Below are 16,488 nucleotides of genomic sequence, written 5' to 3'. Positions count from 1 at the left end.
AAAGAGACATAGAGGAGCTCTCTGATTATGTAGCCCAGGCAGGTATGACCTAACCCTGAGCAGTATCCTTCCTTCACCAAGAATGATGCCACAATATAGAGACAAGATGATCAGCTTTAACAATTGGCTTAATGTCTGGTGTCATTCAAAGGGGATCCAGTGTCTGTCTGCCTGGGATGACATGCTTGACAAGCCACGCTGCTGCAAGGGACGGCTTGCACCTGTCACCCTGGGATTCCGGATATTGGCTAAGGCTCTTGCCACCCCATAGTGCCTTTTTAGGCAAGGCTCAAATTCTAAACCTACCACCCTAGAAAACAAAAATGGGAAGAAACTGAGGGTAATGCTGCTCAATGCCAGAAGTCTAAATCTCAAAATGCACGCACTCGAGGCCCTTCTCAGTATGGAGAACATCGATGTCTGTGCTGTAACTGAAACCTGGTTCAAGGCTCCTGAGAGCACCCGGCACTATTAGGTTTTACCTCATATCATGCGTTCCGCCCCAAAGCCCGGACCACACCACAAAGGAGGGTGTATCCATATTCATAAAGGATACCCACACCTCCAGGTTGGTGGCAACGCACAAGCTTCGAAACCATCCAGGTGCAACTAACCATAGGCAAAACTGCTCTACAAATTGTAGTATGCTACAGGCCACCCTCTCAAACTCAGGAAACCCACACAGCCTTCCTGAAGACACTGGAGGGTATAAATGTATCTCCAAACACCATCATATTGGGTGACTTCAACTACCGAATATAGACTGGGAACATTACTCAAGCCCTAACTTTCTAGCCCAACGGTTCCTGGAGTTCATAAATTCAAATGCCATGGAACAGCTAGTCACTGTTCCCACGAGAGGAGAAAATATACTAGATCTCATTGTCACAAAGATGGGGACAAAATGCTCCACACCGAAGTATATCCCTCATTGGTGAGATCTGATCATAAACTAATCTCACTGGAAATCCACATCCCGCCCCCACCCCAAACAAAAAAGACCATAGTGAAGAACTTCTCTAAAGCAAATTTCACACTACTCAAGACTGGTGTGGTATCCTTCAAGGCCCCTGAGCCAGAGGAAACCACAACCCAAGCTGGAAGCCCTTACAAATGCCTTCTATGAACACCTCCAGGACTGCATGGATCAGGCAATCCCAAATAAAACCAAGACTCTTTCCACAAAGGGCAACGTCCAGTCTGGTGGACCCCAGCCATTAACAAACTTTACAATAAGAGGAGAAAGCTATTACATGATAGAACAAAATCCATAAAAGGGAAGTCACCCCTGATCATTATTAGTAAAAAAATACGAGCACTCATAAAATCAACTAAGGCCAATTTTGAGAGAAAAATTGCCATGGATTCAAAGGACAATCATAAGGCCTTTTTCAGCTATGTTAGGAACCTGGGTGGAAACTCCCAGATATGCTCAGAATTAGTCCAAAATGATACAAAAATCATTGAACCCACAGACATTGCCAACATACTGGCAGACAGGTTCAGTGCAAACTTCACCCCCTCTCCCCCCCTAAAGGAGAGATAACTATCCCAGCCGAGTGTAGCCTCCCGGACATCTCAAATGCGCAGGTGAAAGCTGCTCTCTCTAAAGCTAAAAACACAGCATCAATGGGACCGGATGGTGTCCCCGGCTGTGTGCTACACGAGCTAAATGAGGAATTAAACCCGCACATAAGGCAGCTGTTTAATCTCAGCCTTACCACAGGATACGTGCCCAAGGAGTGGCATACGGCAACTGTGGTCCCACTCCACAAAGGCGGCGCCTCTACGGACCCTGGTAATTACCGCCCCATAAGCTTAACAAGTCTAGTCTGCAAAGCTATGGAGAGGATCATAATGGAGCTCATAAACAAAGATATAGGGGACTTGCAGACATTGGACCCGACCCAGTTTGGCTTTGTCAAGGGAAGATCATGCCTTTTGAACTTGGTCGACTTCTTCAAACAGTCACCAAGGCCATTGATGAGGAAAGGCAGTCCATACAGCCTACCTTGACCTTGCAAAGGCTTTCGACACAATACCCCACTCGGGTATTGTAGAAAAACTTACCAGCTTAAATGTAAACCCATATGTCACAAGATGGGTTGCAAACTGGCTTAAGGACAGAACCCACAAGGTTAGAGTTGCTGGCGCTGTGTCAGACTCCAAGCCGGTCACAAGTGGTGTCCCACAGGGCTCGGTCCTTGGCCCCCTATTGTTTGGCATCTACTTCTCAGAAGTACAGGCCAACATGGGAGGACTTTGGCTGACAAAGTTTGCAGACGACTGCAAACTGGGTGCCATAGTGGAAAGTACATCAGACACTGATATCCTTCAGAAGGGACTCACGGAAACAGATAGCTGGTGCCAGAGCCATGGCCTGAAGTTAAACGCCAAAAAATGTATAGTCATACCCTTCGGGAAAAACAAGGTAACCCCAAGCTACCATATAGGTGGCAATCCACTAAGCACAGAAGAGGTTATCAGGGACCTAGGGACCCAGGTTGACAGTGGCCTTTCTTTTGACACTCACGTTGCTAAAGTGGTTAGAAAGACCTTCTACATTGCCCACCTGATCATGAAGGGATTCACATCCAGATCTAGTGAGGTCATTGTTCCCCTGAACTCTTCACTTATCAGACCAATGATCGAGTACAATGCCCCATTCGGGATGTATCTCACCCGACATCTGCAGCAATTGGAGAGACCCCAAAAGTTCCTCACCAAAAGGATAAAGGGACTCCAAAATCTGTCATATGCTGCCAGATTGAAGAAACTCCAGCTCTGTTCAGTCGCATACCGTCTGCTCAGAGGTGACATGTGCCTGACATACAAGGCCATGTCCAACCCGGAATTAATGGACATGCTCCACCTCAAAAATCCAAATCCACCAAAACCACTAGAGCAAGCGACTTAAACCTTAGCACGGATATAAATAGGACGTGCTGGAGGGATAGATTTATCACTCAGAGACTCCCTATGCTGTGGAATAAAATCCCGGTCCATGTGAGGCAGAGCACCTCGCTGACTCTGTTCAAGAGAAATCTAGACCTGTGGATGGGAGATCGTAGGTTTACCCCGGGAATCATCTCTGTGTCACTGCTGGACAGAGGCACAACAAACTAATGGGCACAGTATTTTTTCATATAAGGGGTGGCGTAAGCCACAAAAATTTGGGCTAGGCTTATAAATGCCTTAGGGCAGATAGCCTAGTATAAACCTACGAACCTATGAACCTAAGAGATTTATTTTTTTAGTGGGATTATGCTCAAGTTTTTGAGATACAAAAAAAGGTATTATGAGCTGCTGCAGATGGATTCTCCCAGACCATCTGCTGTCCCTACTGATGTCCTTCATGGATGCATCTGCAGTCATAACAAATGGGTTGTCCTGTTGTCAGGCAGCCCTTCGGTCGGCCGGATTCCAAAGTCTGGGTCCGGCTTCGGCTGATGTCGCATTTCACCCGACGTCATCTCTGCTGGTCTTCGGGTATAAAGGCATCAGCCGACGCCATTTTCCCCAGTCTTTCTTGCCGCGTGGCACCCGAAGCAGAAGCTGTTCGCAAGTGCCGGTCGGTCAGATCCAGAGAATACCGAATACTACTTCGAAGACTTCTAAAAAGCTAAGTACCCCGTTGGGGACTCTTTCTTGCCTCAGCCGATGTCAGAAAAAGTCAATAACTGTTTAACTTGTGGGAAACAAATACCTCATAAAGATTTCCACTCTTACTGTCTGCCTTGCTTAGGCCCAGACCACGACGTAGCAGCCTGTTCGGCCTGTGCTTCCTTCAACCGATGAACGCTTAGGCGTCGGTCGGAGTTTGCTGAACAGTTTTTCGGCTCAGATTTTGCATACATTATGCCATCGGATCCTCCGACTACCCAAATTGTTAAAAAACGCAAAGAAAAAGACCGACACTCGCGGTCCGCGGTTTCGGCCGAAACCACGGTTAAGCAAGCGAGTGTCTCGGTTTCGGCCGAAACCGAGAAAACCGTTCAATCTTCAGCCGAATCCATGACTACTACTGAGGCTCCTGCTACCTTACTTGAATCGGCCTCAGAAATTTTGCCTACAACCGTGGTTCCTAGTGATTTATCAGACACCATCCCTTTGGATGTCTCTACCCCAGCACGTGGTGCTGCTAGGCCTCCTGCAGCCATGTCTATTAAGGCCTTTGCCAGGGCTAAAGCAGCCAAATCTGCTAAATCAGTGTCTGTTAAGCCCCCCTCACACAGGCCCACTTCAAGTTCACAAATGCTTACTCTGGCAGAAGATTTAATATCCTTAATTAGGGATCCCAATCTCACCCAGACAGGGCCTCTCAGCCCCAGAAAAGAGACCTAGAGCAGAGCCCCGAGCCAGTGTCCTCTGATGATTCTGGATGACTCAGACATTACAGACCAGCCAGAGGCTCCTTTTTCTACTTCTGAAGATTCCGATGCTGAAGAATCCATTCCAGCTGCCTCTCCACCAGAGGAATTTTCCTTTGGGGAAACCTTACATGCCATGAGAGAACAATTCCAATGGCAGGGACAAGATTTCTCAGATTCAAGAAAAAGGCTTAGGACTTTTCTGCACTTACCGCAACATAGGCCCTTAGCTATACCTCCTGTACTGCCTGTTGTGGATGATGCATTTAATGATGTTTGCACTGCTCCTGATTCTTTACCTCCAGCCCCTGCCAAACCAGATAGATTTTACAGGGTGCCAGACACTCATCACCACCTATACAAGGCCCCACTTGCAGATCCCGAAACTATATCCCAGGGGCCTAAGGCAGTAGCCTCGACCACAGCAAAAAACCCTATTCCTTCTGAAAGGGAATCCAGGTCCTTAGAGATGGGGAAAAAAGTTTACACCTCTGCTACTCTCTCAGCTAGAGCTTTAAACTGTCAGTTTCATATGATCCAATACCAAGAGTTTATGCTTGATCAGTTAACTAAAAAACTGTCCTCTGATGAATCCTTAGATAAGAAATATGTATTAGAAATGGTGAATAACATCCAACAGGTTAGTAACCATTCCTTAAAATGTGGCTATGATGCACTGGAGGCTTCATTTAGATCAGCCATGACTGGCACAGTGATAAGAAGGCATGCATGGTTGAAAGAACAGGTCTTACGGATCATGTTAAAGCAAAGCTGTTAGATGCTCCTATGGATTAGGCCAGTCTATTTGGTACACCTGCCCAGCAAGTAATGAAGAAAATGGAAGAAAAGGCAAAATCTGTACAAACAGTTAAAGATTTCTTACAGGTTCAGCCCCCAAGGTTTAGCAGGAACTGGCCTGCCAAAATTGGTCCTTTCCAGACTCCACAAAATCCCAAAGGGGCAGGAATAGACGCTCTAGAGGCAGAAATCAATCCAGAGGAGGTGCCTACAGAGGACGACAGTGGCAAGGCAATAACCGAGGCACAGACACAACCACTGCCACTGCAACAGGACAATCACAGTGACTTGGCTCTGACACGCCTACCAGGGAGCAAATAGCAGCACCTTTAGGCGGAAAGTTAGCCTTATTTTCGAAAAATTGGCACTATATCACAAAGACAAGTGGATTTTGCAAACCATAGACCAAGGCTACGGTTCCACTTCCACACCTTACCAGTAAAAAGAGGAATGCCAAACCTACCTCCAAATCAAAAAATAGAAGCTCTACAGCAGATAGCGAAATTAACAAAGATGAGAGCTGTGGAAAGAGTACCAATAACAGAACAGGGCAAAGGATTCTACTCCAGACTCTTCCTAGTACCAAGAAAAGAGAAAAGTTGGAGACCTATTCTCGACCTGTCCGTTCTAAACACATACATCATTGTCCCAAAATTCAAAATGCTGACCCTACAGCAGCTTCTTCCCATGCTGGGCAAGGAGTGTTGGCTGGTAACTCTAGATCTCAAGGAGGCATACCTGCACGTCCCCATTCGACCAAATTGCAGAAGATACCTCAGATTTCTTGCAGGATCAGAGCATTATCAATTCTCAGCATTGCCCTTTGGCTTATCTACTGCGCCCAGAGTATTCACAAAATGCCTGGCATCAGTAATCGCTCACTGCAGACTACAGGGAATCCAAATTTATCCATACCTGGGCGACTGCCTGTTACAAGCGGACAACAAAAGCAAGCTGACAACAGATTTACAAAGGGTCATTTACTTGCTACAAGCCCTGGGATACACAGTCAATTTACAAAAGTCAAGGCTGATACCATCCCAAACAAGAACATTCTTGGGCGGAATTGGACACAGTAAAACAAATGGCATTCCTAACTGCAGAAAAACAAAAAGAACTCCCTCTTTACTTCTTGGCATTAACAAAGCAGAACAAACTAACAGCAAGAAAAGTTCTGCAGGCCTTGGGCTTCATGGCATCATGCATAATCTTGGTCCCACATGCCAGACTGCATATGAGAAAGCTACAGTGGTACCTAAAGAATTTATGGTCTCAGCACAGACACAGCTTAGAAACAGAAATCCCACTAATCCCATGCCTAAAAGAGGAGTTCCTATGGTGGGCTCAAGCATGCCAGTCAAACCCAGGCTTACCCTTCCACAACTTTCGAGCAAGCCAAACCATCACAACGGACGCCTCAGACCTAGGATGGGGGGTGCACATGCTGGACAAATGCATACAAGGATTGTGGACTCAAGACCAGCTGCACCTGCACATAAACCAAAAAGAAATGCTGGCAGTAAAACTGGCAATCCAAAAATTCAGACCATTCCTCAAAGAAGGCCATTTGATGATAAGCACAGACAACACCACAGTCATGTGGTACATCAACAAACAGGGAGGCACTCATTCATACCCGCTATGCAGAATGACTTTGGACCTTTGGAATCTGGCTCTCAGCTACAACATCCAGTTACAGGCAATATTTGTGCGGGAAAGAGAACAGCCTAGCAGACATGTTAAGCAGAACCACCTCGGATGCTCACGAATGGATGCTACACCGGGACATCTTCAAAGCCATCACAAAGAAATGGGGAATGCCACAAATAGATCTATTCGCATCCCCACTCAATCACCAGCTCAAAAAAAAATTCTGCACAAGGACATTCCACCCACTTGCATGGAAGGTGGACTCTCTATCCTTCAGCTGGAAAGGCCTGACAGCATATGCATTTCCACCTCTTCCCTTGATGCACAAGGTACTACTGAAAATCAAAGAGGAACGTCCAAGGATAATCCTGATAGCTCCGAATTGGCCAAGACAACACTGGTACCCATTGCTGAGGAGCATGTCTCGGGAGAGAATGTGGTCAATACCCCTGATGCCTTTGATGTTAACTCAGAACAACTACAACATCATGCATCCAAACCTAAAAACCTTGCAACTGACTGCCTGGAACATCACATAGCAGCAACTAACCCAGACCTTTCCCAAAGGGTTAAAGACATTATCCTTGAAGCCCGCAGACCTTCAACAAGAAGGAACTATGCAGGAAAATGGAAGAGGTTTCTCATTTGGAGTACTGAAAGAGGAAAAGATGTGTCGCACATAGATATTGCTAACATTCTGGAGTACTTGGCAGAGCTTCTACATACAGGCCTGTCCTATTCCTCCATCAAGATACATGCATCAGCTATTTCATCAGAATACAGCTTCGATCCACCTGTCTTTTCGCATCCTCTACTCAGGCAGTTCCTCAGAGGGATCAAGAATGTAAAACCTCCTAGGAAACCACCATTACCAGCATGGGACTTGAACTTTGTGCTAGAAAAGTTGACACTCCCTCTGTTTGAACCAGCAGCAACAGCAGATCTGCAACACCTGTCATGGAAAACTGCTTTCCTACTGGCAATTACCTCAGCAAGGAGGATTTCGGAACTACAGGCCTTAATGGCAGTGCAACCCTTCCTAATCTTCCATCAAGATAGGGTGTCCATGAGAACTAATCCTACATTTATGCCTAAGGTGGTATCCAGAGTGTCTTTAAACCAGGCAATCCACCTACCTACCTTCTTTCCCAATCCACAGAACAGGGGGCAAAGACTGCTGCATACCTTGGATGTACATAGGCAGTTACGCTACTACCTGGACAGAACCAAAAGTAACAGAAAAACTGACCAGCTTTTAGTAGCCTATGCAACAGGAAGGGAAGGAAAAGCAATTTCCAAACAGACAATCGCCAAATGGATAGGAAATTGCATAAGATTCTGTTACTCCTACCATGGAAAACCAATTCCACAGAACATAAGACCTCATTCTACAAGGGCTACAGCCACTACCACAGCTTTCTTACGAGGAGTGGCAACCAAGGACATTATTGAGGCTACTTGGACCTCCGTGCATACATTTGCCAAGCATTATAATTTACCTCTATACTCTAGATCCCGAGCAGGGTTTGCCACTGCTGTACTGCAAGGGATCCTAACTACACCATAATTTTTCTTCCTCCACCCCTAGTTTGGCTATGGTATTCTACCCATTTGTTATGACTGCAGATGCATCCATGAAGGACATAGTACAGTTTTGTACCTACCATAAATGTAGATGTCCGAACTGGATAGCATCTGCAGTCAGGATTACCCACCCTCCTTCCCCTCTATGGTACTCCTAGGGTATTTACCCTCCTAATAGCTAGCTGGGGGGGAGTCTCTTATGGTGTATTTGTTTGTATATATGTACATACATGCTTATTTTTTGTGTTTGCCTTCTACCTTTTTTTTTGAAACATTGGCATTTATCCAAAATTTAGCCTTCCAAGAGGGCAACTGGCATCTGGGGCAAGAAACACTGAGGAAAATGGCGTCGGCTGATGCCTTTATACCCGAAGACCAGCAGAGATGACGTCGGGTGAAGTGCGACATCAGCCGAAGCCGGACCCAGACTTTGGAATCCGGCCGACCGAAGGGCTGCCTGACGACAGGACAACCCATTTGTTATGACTGCAGATGCTATCCAGTTCGGACATCTACATTTATGGTAGGTACAAAACTGTACTTTTTGGCTGCTTTGTTGAATGCCTTTTCTAATGCCTCTAAGACTCCAGATTCTCAGCTCCCTGCCCTCAAGAAACCAGATTGGTTTTATAGGGTGCATGAGGACTAAATTCTTGTGCAAGTGTCTTTCTGCTGACCACTTGTTGGTGTCTGTGCCTTTTGACAAGTCATCTTTATTGCTTCTTTACCCTAAGTTACTCCCTTCTAATAAAGATAGCAGAACCATGGAACGGCTAGACAAGAAGGTCTATGCCTCTGCTACCTTGGCTTTTAGGGCTGTTAATTATCAAACTCATAAGTCCAGGTACTTGTTGGCTCTGCTTTCCCAGGCCTGTCAGGTTATTTCTGATCTTTCAGACTCTGAAGGTAAAATGTTTGCCCTTTCCTTGTTAAGGACTTCCTCCCAGGTAACTCATCATTCCATCAAGTGTAATTATGATGCAGCAGATACTTCCTCTAGGGCTGCTGCTTTTGGGTCAGTGATGAGGAGGTATTCTTGTTTTCAGCTTTAACTTTTGCCTGATGATATTAAGGCTAAGTTGATGGATGTGCCTCTAGATAATAAACACACATTTGTTGAAGTTGCTGCTGCTGTTTTAAGTCCCTTTAGGATAAGGACAAGGCTTTACAGGAACTTCAACGTGTTTGTTTCTCCTGTGCCTAAATTTCAGAGAAATTGTCCCAGTAAGCCAGCATTCAAAGATAATCTCTCCCTCCTTCTGAGGGTAAAAAGGGAGCCATGCAGGTCCTCCTGCTAAAGCTACTCCGACCTCTGTGCCTCAGAAGTCTCCTTTACCTTATAAACCATGTGCTGTCTGACTGTTCTATTCTTTCCAGCCAGTTTCCTCTTTCTCTTCATCTGTCTCTCTCTCACTTCCTGTTTGAATAAAGATTACTCAGGATTCATGGGTTCTATCTATTAAATGCCAGGGGTATTTCATGGTCTGGAAATCTGTTCTCCCTTCTGAGAATTCCTCATCACCCTCAGGAACAGCTGTCTTTATTTCTAGGGGTGCTTCAAGACATTTTGATTCAGGGTACTAGTCAAGAGGTGCCTGTGTCCCAAGGGGGGAAGGGCTTTACTCCAGGATGTTTCTATTGATCAGGAAAGAAGGTACCTGGAGACCAGTTCTAGATCTCTCTCATGTAAAAACCTTTCTGAAGGTGTCCTCCTTTCAAATGTTGTTCTGTCAGACATTATTCCCTCTTTTGATTCCTCAGGCTTGTATGGTGTCTCCAGATCTTAAGGATGCTTATCTCCATATCCCTATTTTTCCCCTTTTCAGGAAGTTTGTATGTTTCTCTGTTGCTTCCTGGCATTTTCAGTTCACTGCTTTGCCTTTTGGCCTTTCTACTGCCCCAGGGGTATTCATCAAATGCCTTGCTCCTCTGATTGCTTTTTGCAGGCTTCAGGGGATCCAAGTCTTTCCTTACTTGGACGACCTTCTGTTTCAAGCATCCTCTCCAGAGATCTTGTTGCAAAATCTACATTTCGCCAGTTCCCTTCTGCAAAGCCTGAGGTTCACAATAAACTTAAAAATGTATTTTTTACTCTTTCCCAGGACCGTGTTTTTCTGGGGTACAGGATCCAGACTGTGTAAATGCTGGCATCCCTGCCTCCTCCCAAGGCCTTAAACTCATGTCCTTTTATCAAACTCTTCTTCCTCTGGTCTCTCTAACAGCCAGGGAATTTCTGAGAGCTCTGGGGTTCATCTCCTCGACCATTCATGTGTTCCCTCAGGCCAAACTCCACATGAGAAAGTTTCAGTGGTTTCTGAAGTCAGTTTGGCTTCAACATGTGCATCCCCTCTAATTTGTAGTTCCTCTTCTGCCTTATCTCAAGAAGGAACTTCAGTGCTGGATTCAGCAGTTGTCGCTAAATCCAGGGCTCCTTTTTCATCACCCTCTTCTGTCTCTCAGAAGCTGTTCACAGACACTTCAGACATGGGTTGAGGAGCAGCATTTGGCTCTGTTTGATCACCTTTTCAACAGAAAGAGCATGTTAGTGTCAAAGAGATGAGAGCTTTTCTGCTGGCTCTTCAAGCGTTTCATCATTTCTTCTCCCTGGGACCTCTCAAGGTATTTACAAATGATACCACAGTGATGTGGTATATAAACAAATAGGGGACAAGATATTTTCTTTGCCTGTTGGCACTCCTGATGTGGGAGCTGGCTATCCAATAGCAAGTTATTCTTCAGGCAGTTTAGATTACCTCAGATGAAAATATTGTGGCAGACACTCTGAGCAGGTCCTTAACTCAGTCCCATGAATGGATATTTCACAGCAATGTGTTTCTGGACATTTTCCACTAGTTGCAGTACTCTCAAGTAGATCATTTTGCCTCCCCTCTGAGCAGACAATTTCATCTTTTTTTGTGCCAGAGTCCCAGGTCCTCTGGTTTGGAAGGTGGACACCCTGTTTTTTTTCTTGAAAGGGAACGTTTCTTTACACTTTCCATTGGTTCCCTCTTCTGCATTTAGCCAAGGGCACTGAACACAAGTTACCTCACAGGGTGGGCCTACTGACACAAGAGAAGGGATCTCTCATCCATCCCCACCTGTCCACTCTTCAGCTGATACTATGGGTAATAGGATTTTGATCCCACATAGACACCTTTTTCTGCGGATGTACTTAGGGTCCTGCAGAAGGCCAGGAAAACCAGTACTAGGCAATCCTATTTATCTAAGTAGAAGAGGTTTTCTGCTTGGTGTCTTTCTCTTAGCCTGGATCCACTTTCTGTGGATGTTCCAGTGGTATTCTCTTATCTGTGTGAATTGCTTAATGCTGGGTTGGCTTAGTCTTAGACCCACTTATCAGCTATCTCTGCTTGTCTGTCTTTATCTCCTCCTGTAGCTTCTAGATTTGAAGCTAAACAGTTTTTTAAATGCATCCTTCATAAAAGACCTCCTAGGAAACCTGTTCCTCTTTCTTGGGATCTTAATCATGTTTTGGAAAAATTGACCCAGGCTCCTTTTGAGCCTGCAGCTTCAGCTTCCTTGCAACATTGCTCTTGGAAACTGTACTATTTGTTAGCGCTTACGTCTGCCAGACAGGTGGCTGAGCTTCAAGCCCTTCTGGCTTATTTTCCTTTTTTGGTGTTTCATAAGGACAGGGTGTCCTTATGTACAAATCCTTTCCTTATGCCCAAAGTGGTGAATTTGTTGTCCCTTAATCATTCTATTCATTTGCCCACTTTTTTCCCTTCTCCACAAACTGCCAGTGAAAAGGTACTGCATACGTTGGATGTGCATAGACAACTCAGATTTTATTTGGATAAGGCTAAGACTATTATAAAATCTAATCAGTTCTTTGTTTCCATTTATCCTAGGTCCTTAGGATTAGCTGTGTCCAAGTAGACTATTCTCTTCTTCAGTCTCTAAAGCTATTTATTTTTGTTACTCCTTTCATGGTAAGAGGCTTCCCTTATTCTGTTAAGTCTCATTCTACTAGAGCTATGGCTTCTTCTGGTGCTTTTTTCAAGGGTTTGGATATTAGCTCTATTCTTGAGGCAGCTAGCTGAACTTCTGTGCATACATTCACCAAGCACTGCAAGTTGGATAGAATCTCCAGAGCTAAAGCTGGTTTTGCTAGGGCCATCCTTCATGGCTCCCTAGAGGGCTCTGCTTGACCTTCTTTCTCCTCCTTCTCTTCTTCCTGATTTTTGTCACTCTCTCTAGTGTAATGAATACTGCAGCAGTGAAATGGAAGGTCATAGTATAGTTGTGTAAAATCTTAACATAACGGTAGATGTCCTTCTCTTTACTGTTGCAGTATTCCCTCCCCCTTGAAATGGAAGGTCATAGTATAGTTGTGTAAAACCTTAACATAACGGTAGATGTCCTTCTCTTTACTGTTGCAGTATTCCCTCCCTCCCCCCTACCCCTGGTCCTTTTCTCTTCTAGATGTATTGACTACCTTTTTTTTTTCCTTGGACTGGCATTCCTGCTGGGGCTGTCAGTTCTGAGGATGGTACATCCGAACATTAACTTTATGCCATATGCTATGCAAGGAGCATACATATGACATACGGTGCATCTTAAAGCAACCTAAAGGCTTTGGTAAACTGGCCGGACGTCAAGCCGCTCTTGGCAGGGGATCTCAAGTGTAATGAATACTGCAACAATAAAGGGAAGGACATCTGATGTTATGGTAAGATTTTACACAACTGTACTGTATGACTGGAAATTCTTTGTATTTTCAACATGTTCAATTCATTATAATTATGTCTAGTTAGCTATTTTCACTAGCATTCCATATACTTATTGGAATTAAATGCCAAGCCAGAATTGCCATTGTGCTACTTTTGTCTCTTTAAGCTCAGAGCATAAAGCACATTTATTTATGTATTTGTGTGTGTGTGTGCATTTATGTATTTATAACTGTGTAACTCTACTAGGCACAAGTGCCCTTTTTTAGGGGTGACCAAAGAGCACTCTGTGGGTAAGAGACTTGTTCACTCAGTTTACAAGTGCAAAGTAGGGGAATCAAAATGGGACCACAAGATGAAGCTGACTAGCAGCTTATCCATCTCAGCTAGGTTGCCAAAAAAGCTCATTATGCAAGAAGGTTAATCTTCTATCCAGACAGCCTATAATGAACTTGCTTTGAAGTCCACCTCATCTGAGATAAATAACTGAAATGATAAGAAATCCCAGGCCCTTCTGTTCTAGGTCTTCACTGTACATCTTTAAAACTAATCCTGCTTCTTTCTCTTGTTTCTGTACTATGCACATTGGGGAAGGTAGTAAGAAGGCCATCAAACATCTAAAGAAGAAGGTCAAGAGATATCACATGAGAAAATAGGATATGTCAAAACAAATAAGGATTCAATTTAAAAGAAATGCAGAAAAGAGAGACAGAAGCAAATACTTAGAAGTATCTCCGCAAGATCAGTATTCACAATCAGAAAAACTTTAAAGAAAGTAGTAAAACAACTCCCTTCTTTTCCCCACCTGCCACTTAGAATGCAAGAAAAAGGATAGCACTCAACACAGGTTGCAACAGAAAGCAAGTGTACATTTGCCAGAAATGACGCATCAATCCCACTAACATTATGTTTTGAAAATCTTCAGGTGAACTGATCTTAGCAATTTGACTTCTATCATACATTGACTGATGTGTAACACCCTAACTCTATGTAAAAGTGGGAAAGCGGAAATTGATGAAGGTGCCTACTGCTGCAAGAGATTTCTCAGCCATCCCATTTTCTGAGTGACAGATCCAGTTTGCTGTCACCAAGTAAACACTGATATCATTGTTTGTCTTCTCACAGACTGTCAGAGCAATGTCATTCACTAATAATGGCCTTCTGAACATGTTTGCCTTCATTTAATTTCCTGAAAGAGTAATCCTGACCAGAACATTATCAATCAATTCACTATAGTGTAGTTTGTGTGTTGGTACACACATCATCTTCATCTGTAGTGACACTGGCCAGCTCACAGCTAAGTTAGGAGCTGCTGCAAGGTTTAGAGTTTGTATGTCCACCGTATGTAACAGAGACATTTAACTAAGAAGAAATCAGTCCTGTTCTTCTACCATTGAACATTGAAAGGACCACATTAAATTCTGTTTTAAACCTCTCCCAGATCTGCCTCACTGAAGGCAGCTGCCACAGAGCAAGTTCCCTACATCCAGGAGTCCTAAAATAATAATAATTTTCTTTCTCATCATCATCTTTCTCCTGTCTTTCAATATCTCACTGAGTGCACTTGGTCATCTTACATACAGCTTGATCATACTGCAAATAACCTTTCCTCTTAACTGTCCACAGTTTTACAAAATGTCCCTGATTTTCCTCATAGTTTGCATGTCCCTCATAAAATTTTGGGGGTTTTTTGTTAAATCAGTGGGGTTTCTATCAGTCATTGCCAGACATTGCATTTCATACTGTTGATTGCATAAAGAACTAAAGTCGATGCCAAAACCTGTTGTTCTATTAACTTTTGAAGTCACTCACACATATACTAACAAATTATCCCTGATTCTACTCTTTGTCCTCCCAATATTTTTGACATTGTCCAGAATATTTGCTGAATGTAAATAATACATAACATGGGAAGCTTAAAACAGAGAGAGACATCCAAAGTATTTGATAGGATCCCATACTCTTGGATAAAGGAGTGCTTACAGATGTATATGATACACCTTATACTGAGCGATTACATTACAGTGACCATGAAATAGTGGGAAACTACTTTGTAGCTAAGCCATGATAAAGGGCAAATTGGTTTACTATTGAAAAGTTGAAAGTCAAAAAGACAAAACATAATGTCGCATCCATAATGTCTACCTGCCTATAATTTCGAACATCCTTTCTCCGACGTTCACATTCAAAGTTAAGCGAAATAGCAAGAGGTGACGTCGAACACCCAGGATATTTTGTTTAACGTCTTCTAAAACTTTTAATTTTGCATCACATGTTTTTACTGTTTTGCAGGGGTGCACCCCCCACACTCCCTGCAAATTATATATTCCAACTCCGAGATTGCACTACAGTCAGAAAAAGGGTAACTTTCCCGATCCTCACTGTAGTGCAGTCTGTTATCAGAACATCAGTTGCAGACTGTCATTCACTACTGTGGATTTGACATTTCCGAATCGGCATTACGGCAACTGGGGAACATGCATTTGACCTTCCCAGTTTCGCGTAAGTGCCGTTCCAGATTTTATTAGTAAACCAGGCAAATTATTATCCCAGGGATAAAAATTCAAAGGAAGATATTCCTGGGTGACTGTTTGTCTCCGCTGCTCTGTTGTCTTGCCTTAACTCATTAAACTGTCTACTTAACAGGTTAGGTCATGTTTACAGTTTGGCTCCCAGACAACAACAAAGTGTAAAGACTTACTATCTTCTTTTTGTGGATGAATTAAAACTGTATAGTTCATCAGATATGGAGCTGAAAGCACAACTGGGAAGTGGTCAAAAATTTCTCAGATGATATAAGAATATCATTTGGTCTTAATAAATGTGCAAAACCAACATTTAAAGCAGGAAAGCTGCAGCACCAAGAAAATATCAGTCTAGGACAGGAATGTGATGTAACGGAACTTGAGCAGGAGAGAGTTTATAAATATTTGGGAATTGAAGGATCAACAATAAAATATGAACAAATGTGAACAAAACTCAGTAAGGAGTATTTTAGAAGACTAAAATTAGTACTGAAAACAGACCTGATACCTAGGAACAAAGCCCAAGGTATAAACCAATTTGCTCTTCCTGTTCTAACTTACAGTTTTGGGGTGATTAACTGGTCCCAAAAGGTACTGGATCAGTTGGACAACAAAACAAGAAAAATGCATCACACTTATCAAATGATATATAAAAATCACTGTATACCAGGATTATGTATTCCTCATTCTGTTGGAGGTATGGACCTCCTTGAAACTGATTATATGGATAGATCTGCAATTGTAGGACAGGACTGCATACATATCTAATGAATTCATTGGAGCCAAATGTAGTGAAAATTTTGAAACATGAAGAGAATAAATCTAAGATGAGTTCCCTGCTTAGTTTAGCAGAAGCATATTGGTGTCAAGTGG

General features: G+C 43.6%; 1 protein-coding gene across 1 annotated transcript in view; it reads left to right on the top strand.

Moving 5' to 3' along the window:
• The window catches only part of PIBF1 (progesterone immunomodulatory binding factor 1), a 2,608,929-nt gene that overhangs the window by 2,402,595 nt on the left and 189,846 nt on the right, over positions 1-16,488 (top strand). The gene's annotated exons all lie outside the window — the stretch shown is intronic.

Source organism: Protopterus annectens, chromosome 5.part0 (genome assembly GCF_019279795.1).
Source record: "Protopterus annectens isolate FY-2018-M chromosome 5.part0, PAN1.0, whole genome shotgun sequence".
Classification (NCBI taxonomy): Eukaryota; Metazoa; Chordata; order Ceratodontiformes; family Protopteridae; genus Protopterus; species Protopterus annectens.
This window is presented reverse-complemented; position numbering and strand designations above follow the sequence as displayed.